General features: G+C 42.3%; 1 long non-coding RNA gene across 1 annotated transcript in view; it reads left to right on the top strand.

Moving 5' to 3' along the window:
- LOC134351341 (uncharacterized) overlaps positions 1-8,840 on the top strand; it is a 71,311-nt gene extending 62,471 nt beyond the window's left edge. Inside the window, exon 3 of the long non-coding RNA XR_010019130.1 lies at positions 8,493-8,840. This is a non-coding gene — a long non-coding RNA (uncharacterized LOC134351341). The remainder of the gene's footprint in view (positions 1-8,492) is intronic.
- The last annotated feature ends 637 nt before the right edge of the window (positions 8,841-9,477 follow it).

Below are 9,477 nucleotides of genomic sequence, written 5' to 3' on the forward strand. Positions count from 1 at the left end.
CTTCATTTGACCTCTTCCATACTATCTCCGAAAACTGGTAAATGTCTGAACACAATTTAAGGTGTTCCCAGAAAATGCTCATTCTTATGATATGTGCTGCGTTATATGATATGTGATTGTGGTCATTCTATGACCATGAAAGTTCTTGGCAAATTTTCATACAGAAGCAGCCTGCCACTGCCTTCTTCTGGGCAGTGTCCTTAAGGACAGGTGATGGCAGCCATTATCAATACTCTTCGGTGACTGTCTGCCCGGAATCAGCGGTCGCATAACTAGGACTTGTGAGATGTACCAGCTGCTCATATGACCACCCACCAGCTGCTCCCATGGCTTGTCATCACCTCTGTTTGGGGGGGGGGGGTCTACACCTTGCCCAAGGGTGACCCGCAGGCTAGCAGAGGGAAGGAACATCTTACACCTCCTTTGGTAGAGACATATCTCCACCCTACAATAAAATGACTGTCTAATTTACAACAGTCAAATTATTTATGCAACTTTTAATGGATGAACTTTTGAGATTTGATGTACACATTCAGCATATTTTAAAAATTGCAATCTGATTTTTAAAAATTGCAATGGAGGAATTTAAGGTGGGGAGGTTATATGGGAGGCGGGGTTTAAGGGTCAGCACAACATTGTGGGCTGAAGGGCCTGTACTGTGCTGTAGTGTTCTGTGTTCTGATTCATTTTAAGTATGATACAGGAAGTGGCTATTCAGCCCATTGGATTTATGCTGTCTCCTTGATGAGTAATATCATCAGTCCCATTCTCCTTTTCTATTTCCTTATATCCCTGTAACCTCTGTCCTTTGACCCCTTTTTCAATATTTTACATTGTTATTGATTTATGATTGCAACGTACTGGATATGGCCTCCGTCGGTCATGGTTGACCATGGGTACTGTGCCTCTGGTAGTCACTGGAGTGGCCTCTCCAGGGCACAAGCCAGGGCAGAGTTGATATAGAGATCCGTCTGTTGCCCATGCAGTGGGACCCCCCCCCCCCCGCCCCCATGCTGATGACAGGTCCAAAGGAGCGAGGAAAGTCGATACAGTTTGGTGCCAGCAGCATCGCAGGAGTTGCCGTGCCGGTGCTGGGTACAGCAGTTAGCCGCCTTCGGAACTCCAACTCCGGATTTTTCCTCAGGGTTTACTCCCAAAGCCTCTCCCGTGAGTGGGTATAGCCCCAAGGCAACGGAGGTTTGAAATCAACACACACAAAAAAATTGCTGGTGAATGCAGCAGGCCAGGCAGCATCTATAGGAAGAGGTACAGTCGACGTTTCAGGCCGGGACCCTTCGTCAGGACTAACTGAAGGAAGAGATAGTGAGAGGTTTGAAAGTGGGAGGGGGAGGGGGAGATCCAAAATGATAGGAGAAGACAGAAGGGGGAGGGATGGAGCCAAGAGCTAGAGAAGGGAGAGGATCATGGGACGGGAAGCCTGGAGAGAAAGAGAAGGGGGGAGGGGAGCCCAGAAGGTGGAGAGCAGGCAAGGAGTTATAGTGAGAGGGACAGAGGGAGAAAAAAAGAGAGAGAGAGAAAGAAAGGGGGGAAAAATAAAAAAAAAAATTTATTTGAAGGGGAGGTTGGGCATTAACATAAGTTAGAGAAGTCAATACTCATGCCAACAGGTTGGAGGCTACCCAGACGGAATATAAGGTGCTGTTCCTCCAACCTGAGTGTGGCTTCATCTTTACAGTAGAGGAGGCCATGGATAGAAATGTCAGAATGGGAATGGGATGTGGAATTAAAATGTATAGCCACTGGGAGGTCCTGCTTTCTCTGGCGGACAGAGTGTAGGTGTTCAGCGAAACGGTCTCCCAGTCTGCGTCGGGTCTCGCCAATATATAGAAGGCTGCATAGGGAGCACCGGACACAGTATATCACCCCAGCCGACTCACAGGTGAAGTGTCGCCTCACCTGGAAGGACTGTCTGGGGCCCTGAATGGTGGTGAGGGAGGAAGTGTAAGGGCATGTGTAGCGCTTGTTCCACTTACAAGGATAAGTGCCAGGAGGGAGATCAGTGGGGAGGGATTGGGGGGGACGAATGGACAAGGGAGAAAGCAGAGGGGGGCAGGGGAAGATGTGCTTAGTGGTGCGATCCCGTTGGAGGTGGCGGAAGTTACAGAGAATTATATGTTGGACCTGGAGGTAGGTTAGGACAAGGGGAACCCTATTCCTAGTGGGGTGGCGGGAGGATGGGGTGAGAGCAGATGTGCGTGAAATGGGAGAGATGCGTTTGAGAACAGAGTTGATGGTGGAGGAAGGGAAACCTCTTTCTTTAAAAAAAAGGAAGACATCTTGGAATTAAAAGCCTCATCCTGAGAGCAGATGTGGCGGAGACGGAGGAATTGCAAGAAGGGGATGGCATTTTTGCAAGAGACAGGGTGGGAAGTTAGATAGCCGTGAGAGTCCATAGGCTTGTAGTAGACATCTGTAGATAAGCTGTCTCCAGAGATAGAGACAGAAAGATCAAGAAAGGGGAGGGAGGTGTCAGAAATGGACCAGGAAAACTTGAGGGCAGGGTGAAAGTAGGAGGCAAAGTTAATAAAGTCAATGAGCTCAGCATGCGTGCAGGAAGCAGCGCCAATGCAGTCGTCGATGTAGCAAAGGAAAAGAGGGGGACAGATATCAGTGTAGGCTTGGAACATGGATTATTCTACAAAGCCAACGAAAAGGCAGGCATAGCTAGGAGCCAAAGGTGAAATTGTTAAGAGTAAGGACAAATTCCGCTAGATGGAGGAGAGTGGTAGTAGAGGGGGACTGGTTAGGTCTGGAATCCAAAAAGAAGTGCAGAGCTTTGAGACCTTCCTGATGGGGGATGGAGGTATATAGGGACTGAACATCCATGGTGAAAGTAAAGCGGTGGGGGCCAGGGAACTTAAAATCATTGCAAAGATTCAGAGCGTGAGAAGTGTCACGAATATAGGTGGGAAGGGATTGAACAAGGGGGGATAAAACCGTGTCGAGGTATGCAGAAACGAGTTCGGTGGGGCAGGAGCAAGCTGAGACAATAGGTCGGCCAGGACAGGCAGGTTTGTGGATCTTGGGTAGGAGGTAGAAATGGGAAGTGCGTGGTGTGGGAACTATAAGGTTTGTAGCAGTGGATGGGAGATCCCCTGAGCTGATAAAGTTGGTGATGGTGTGGGAGACAATGGCCTGGTGCTCCTTAGTGGGGTCATGATCAAGGGGTAAATAAGAGGATGTATCCATGAGTTGACGGATCGGAGTTTTCCCTCTCCTGGATGAGCTACCATCCGTGGTTAAGGAGCCCAATCGGAGCAACTGGATTTAAGGTGCCAGTGGCCCGCCTTTGCCCCTTCTCCTGTCAGTGAGAACAGCTCTGCCGGGCATAAGAACTATGCCACACGTGAAGGCCAGGAGTTGGACTTGGTTGTCAGAGGCTATCTGAGACACACGCCATGAAGAGCATTTGTTTAGCGGTGGGAGCTTGTCCCCACTACCACCCTTCGGCTATGACTACCTTTGGAGCCAGGGTACAGTGAAAAACCTAGTTTTGCATGCCATCCATAGAAGTCGTTTCAGAACATACTTAATGTAGCACAAGGGAAAAGTAATAACAGAATGTAAAATATAATGTTATAATTACAGAGAGTGTGCAGGTAGAGAGTAAGGTGCAAGGGTCACGATGAGGTTAATCCTGAGGTCAAGATTCTATCTTTAACGTACACAAGGTCCATTCAAGAGTCTTATAACATTGGGATAGAAGCCCTTTTCAGACTTTCACATCTTCTTCCCAACAGAAGGGAGAAGAAAGAACATCGACAAATTGCTGCACACTGTGCCATCTGTAATGAAACACAATTCTTCACAATTATCAGGTATTATTGATACTTTTCTTTTCTGTCATGCAGAGTATTATTTCTATCAAATCCAACAATCTACCTCACTTAAGTCAGAGTAGCATGTGATCTGGAGAAGAATGGAGATGACATAAATATTTTTAAAAATTAAACAAAATAGTATTACTGCATTAAGCAGTGCAAGCACACTACCACTGAATGTGCTTTCAATATTTGCTGGAGTATGTACTCTTCATAATGAAAATTTAAATAGAGCACTGCAGGTTATTTTGTACTACTCTTTGCAAAATGGCAACCCTTATCCTTCATTGACAGATACTTCATTAAACGCATTTCACGTGTTCTTGACTATCAGATGCCAAATTTACCATTTGAATGAATTACTTTAGTGTTTATTCTCCCAAACATGTTGTTTACATGTCACAAAGCATATGACTCTCCCAAACTTACTGAAGAGAGTCGTGTATTATATCTGGTGGGGCTAACTTTGTCAGCTATTTTGTCAATGAACAAAGCATGTTAACAGTAAAAAAAATGGTAAGTTACGGTAGTCATGCATTGCACTCAGTGGACTCTTTATTAGGTACAAGAGTGGAACGTGGAACGTGGTGTGGTCTCTGCTGCTGTCGAGCAACCACTGCAAGGTTCTGTGTGCTGAGCATTCAGAGTTGCTCTTCTGCACACTGCTGTTGTAACATGTGGTTATCTGAAATACTGAACCACACCAAGTTCCACCCCTGTACCTAATAAAGTGGTCACTGAGTGTAAAGTATGGCTACTGTAGCTGTTAAGGTTTTCCTTGGGTCCCAGGCAACTCACTCTCAATTCAGCTTGAACCAGTCTAGCCATTCTCCTCTGACCTCTCTCATTAACAAGGTATTTTTTCCCATAGAACTAGATGGGAACTAGATGTTTTTTTATTGTTTGTCTTTTGTACCATAGAGACTGTTGTGTGTGAAAATTGCAGGAAGGAGATCAGTTTCTCAGATACTCAATCCACTCTGTCTAGCACTAACAATCATTCCACAGTCAAAGTCACTTTGATCACATTTCTTCCCCATTCCGATGTTTGGTCTGAACAACAACCGAATCTCTTCACCACGCTTTTAAGCATTGAGTTGCTGCTGTGTGATTGGTTGATTAGATATTTACATTAATCAGGTGTATCTGATAAAGTGGTCACTGAGTGAATATAAGACAAAGCATTCTAATGAATTGTGGAACTGCTCAAAGCACAAGGAAAAAGCAGAACAAGAAAATAAACACAAAATCTCAAAAGCAGCACAATTAAAATGGAAAAATAACTGAAGGCACTTAACAGAATCGTGAGAGAATTGCCTAGAAAAGCAAGGAATTTCATGGACTCTGGCTGCCTTTTGCGAATGAAGATTGCAAATCAGTTTACTTCAGTCTAGTGTGGCTCCTTGCAGAGCTTTCCATTTCATCCTGGGCTCCTGCTCTTTCACTTTATCCTGCAAAGGTATTTCCATTGAAGGGCTGTCCAATTCCCTTTGATTGAGCACTAACCAACACTATTTCCATCACCCTTACTTACGTTCCAGGACGTAAATGGTCTCTCTACATTCAAAGATTTCCCCTCACGCCTCTTCTATGCTTTTGCATTTATGTGATGGCACTTCCTTAATGAAGGCATGCAGGATTAGTTTCACAAGGCAAATTAGAGGAAATGTATATGTATATCCAAATGTATGAGCTGGATGCTGGCGAAGGTTACAGTTGTGTTAAAGATAGAGATAGATTATTAAAAGAGAGGAGGGAGGTAGCAATCTCCAATTTCCTTTAGAGTATTCCAGGGTGTGCAGCTAAAAGGATTGATGGAGTTGGAAATGGTTTTGAGAAAGAGTAACCAAAAGATGGACAAAGATTTCAGCACCAGCTGAACTGAGAAGGCGTGGCAGTCTGCAATGTTATAGAGAGGGAGGTTGGAGGTTTTTGAACTGAGTAGATAAGTAGTGACTTGTTCATTTTGGATTAAAATTACTACCAAAGTTATCTTTCATGATGATATCATTCACATACACATGATGAGTATGTGAGCACTCAGGCCAGGTTGTTCTCCATTTCCCTTATTGTGAGGAGTTGGTCCTGTTTCATATTGCTATGAAGTGCTTGTTACAGGAGTAAGTATACATCAGAGTATTCAATTCAGTTTGACATTGCTTGTTGTGGCAGCACAATGCTGAGGTTTCTGCAGACTAACTAAACAGTCAGCATTTTCTAGAGAGAACAGAAACTGAAGGACAAGCCACAATAAATCCTGCTGTAAAGGTGAATGAATGTACACATGACTAGCAGACACTTTGCTTTTCAATCAACACTTCAGTTTCATAGCCAGCAGCTAGAATGTGAAGATGTAGGAGTTACTCCCTAACTTGGTATGTTGCTGTAAGACACACAACCAAAACAACCTGGTGTACTCAAGCACAACAGCTCCAAAAGCATTGCAGACATTCCTTAGTCAAGTAACTGAATCCTTTGTACAAAGTGTATTTTTAAATTCACAGCGCTAGTGCTCCAAGTCTTTGTTAGGGGCTTTTCAGGAGCTCTTTTTAACCAGAGAAACAGCTTGAAGTAAAGGGAAAGGACAGCCTGTTTGATAATACCAGTAATTTTAAGTCCAAGTTTTCATTACTTAAAACACTTTCCCTTCACTTGAAGTAATGAACCATAAGCACAACTGATCAGGCTGTTGGTTTGCAAGGCCCATTAAAACAAGACATACCAGTAAGAGTAGTTCAGTACAGGGATCAAGCAATGCACCAGGGGAGATTAAGTTGTGAGGTAAACAGATCATTGTAAAATTCCACGCAATTGCAACAAATACAAAACTGACAGGAAAAGAAGCTACAAGAAACATTTAACGACATAAGAAAGTGAAGCAGGAGTTGGTCATTTCGTTCTTCTATAAGGTTATAGAAGAACTAAAAGAACTCATAGTTTACCTCAACTTATTCCACAAATCCTGGATGCTTGAATCCTGTAATATTTGAACATCTACTGATATCTGTCTTGATGGAAAGAAACATTCTGAATGAAAGAAATATTCATCAAAAAGCTAGTGGAATTCTTAAGAGCTCTAAAGAGCTATATAACAGCAAGGAATGAAGAAAAGGGTTGTTAACTTTCTAACTTTCATTGTTAAAAGAAAATCGAATAGAGCTGGTTACACAACATTGTCTCACTTCTTGAGAGGTACGGCCAGATTTGGAAACAGCTTTTTTCCAACTATGATAAGACTGCTGAACGGATCCTGACCCGGATCTGGGCCGTACCCTCCAAATATCCGGACCTGCCTCTCGGTTTTTTTGCACTACCTTACTTTCCCTTTTCTATTTTCTATTTATGATTTATAATTTAAATGTTTAATATTTACTATCGATTTGTACTCCAGGTAGCGTGAAGCGCAGAATCAAATATCGCTGTGATGATTGTATACTCTAGTATCAATTGTTTGGCGACAATAAAGTATAAAATATAAAGGTGGGATCAAATTCAACCCATCCACCAGAGTAAATGTTTTCATTTTTTGGCTATCTGACATGAGTTCAGACAATTGTGCTTAGGCCACTGCTATACCCATGACTGTGTTGCTAGGCGTAGCTCAAGTGCCATCTATAAATTTGCTGATGATACAACCATTGTTGGTAAAATCTCAGGTGGAGATGAGAGGATGTACAGGAGCGAGATATTCCAACTAATGGAGTGGTGTTGCAGCAACAACCTGGCACTCAACGTCAGTAAGACAAGAGAGCTGATTGTGAACTTCAGGAAGGGTAAGGCAAAGGAACATCTACTAATCTTTATAGAGGGATCAGAAGTGGAGAGAGTGAGCAGTTTCGAATTCCTGGGTGTTAAGATCTCTGAGGACCTAACCTGGTCCAAACATATCAATGCAGCTATAAAGAAGACAAGACAGCAACTATACTTCATTAGGAGTTTGAAGAGCTTTGGTATGTCAACAGAAACACTCCAAAACGTCTATAGGTGTACAGTTGAGAGCATTCTGACAGGCTGCATCGCTGCCTGGTATGGAGGGGCTACTGCACAGGTCCGAAAGAAGCTGCAGAGGGTTGTAAATTTAGTTGGCTCCATCTTGGGTACCAGCCTACAAAGTAGCCAGGAAATCTTCAATGAGCGGTATCTCAGGAAGGCAGCGTCCATTATTAAGGACCCCCAGCACCCAGAGCACGCTCTTTTCTCATTGTTACCATCAGGTAGGAAGTACAGAAGCCTGAAGGCACACACTCAATGATTCAGGAACAGCTCCTTTCCCTCTGCCATCCAATTCCTAAATGGACATGAACACAATCTCACTTTTTTAACATAGATTATTTCTGCTTTTCCATGATTTTTTAATTACTCAATATACATATACTGTAATTTATTTATTTATTCTTCTATATTATGTATTGCATTGAACAGCTGCTGCTAAGTTAACAAATTGCATGACACATGCCAGGATAATAAACCTAATTCTGACTGAGAATTTAACTTGTCAGAAAGAAACCATGAGAGAAGTATGGATATATTCATGAATCTATAATATAATATAACCTGCACAGAATAAAAATAAAGCTTTAAAACTTTAAGTATGGTAAACAGTTTATTATTTTCTTATATATCAATAAAAACCAATATTTTCTTTCTCAGGCATTTCTGGATAAAATCTCCGCATCTGATGAGGAAAACAGATTCTCTGGATGGCTTTTGTTACTCTTAACTCTCTGCCAAAGTTCTTACATGCAACAAAAAAACATTAGGATACAGAGAAAATTTTGGCAATCTCAGATTACATCTTTGGGCTGGAGTTTATACTGTTTTTTTAGGCCAGTAACGGGTTTGAATGCCGAATCACACTCCTGGTATCTTTTAGCACTATTTTGAAATAAACCAAGGAGCCTTCTGTATCTTCCCTTTGTCCTCAGTTATTGAAATACGAGCAGACATGGAGTATGAAGTCCACCAGAAATGATTGTGGTAAATATCGCAAGAGTTCAATAAAGCATTTTAGGCTGAATATGGTCCATCAATGATGTCAAGTAGTTCTTGCTGAATTTTCAGTCTTTGCGTGATCAAAGATACAAAGTAAATATATTATTAAGGTATGTACGCAGTATACAACCCTAAGATTTGGCTTCCCACAGACAGCCCTGAAACAAAGAAAACCATATAACTGGTTCAAAGAAAAGCATTAACCACCTCCACTACATGCAAAAAAAAATCGTGCGAACAGCAAAGAAAGAGCAAAAAACACAATATAAAACAGCAACGCAGAAATTCATAGAGTCCAGGAGTATTCAGTTCAGTCTAATGCTGTGTCGTTCATATCTGCCCCAATCAAAACTGCTCAAAATAGTAACAAAAAAAGGAGTGATCAGAAACCAGAAATACATCATAACGTGAACCACAGAGTCCAGTCCACAAAGCACATCGATTAAACCTTGCTGAAGATCCAGGACTCCGGTGCTACCTTCTGACAGCCTTGAGAGAGAGAGAGAGAGAGAGATCATTGCCTCGTATGGAATAGAAGGCCATTCTGTCCATCGTAATTTTTTAAAATTTCAAAATATACTTTATTCAAAAATAAAATTATATACAATAAACCATTCAATAATTTCCCATCCTTTACATACGT

This window comes from Mobula hypostoma, chromosome 9 (assembly GCF_963921235.1).
Source record: "Mobula hypostoma chromosome 9, sMobHyp1.1, whole genome shotgun sequence".
Classification (NCBI taxonomy): domain Eukaryota; kingdom Metazoa; phylum Chordata; class Chondrichthyes; order Myliobatiformes; family Myliobatidae; genus Mobula; species Mobula hypostoma.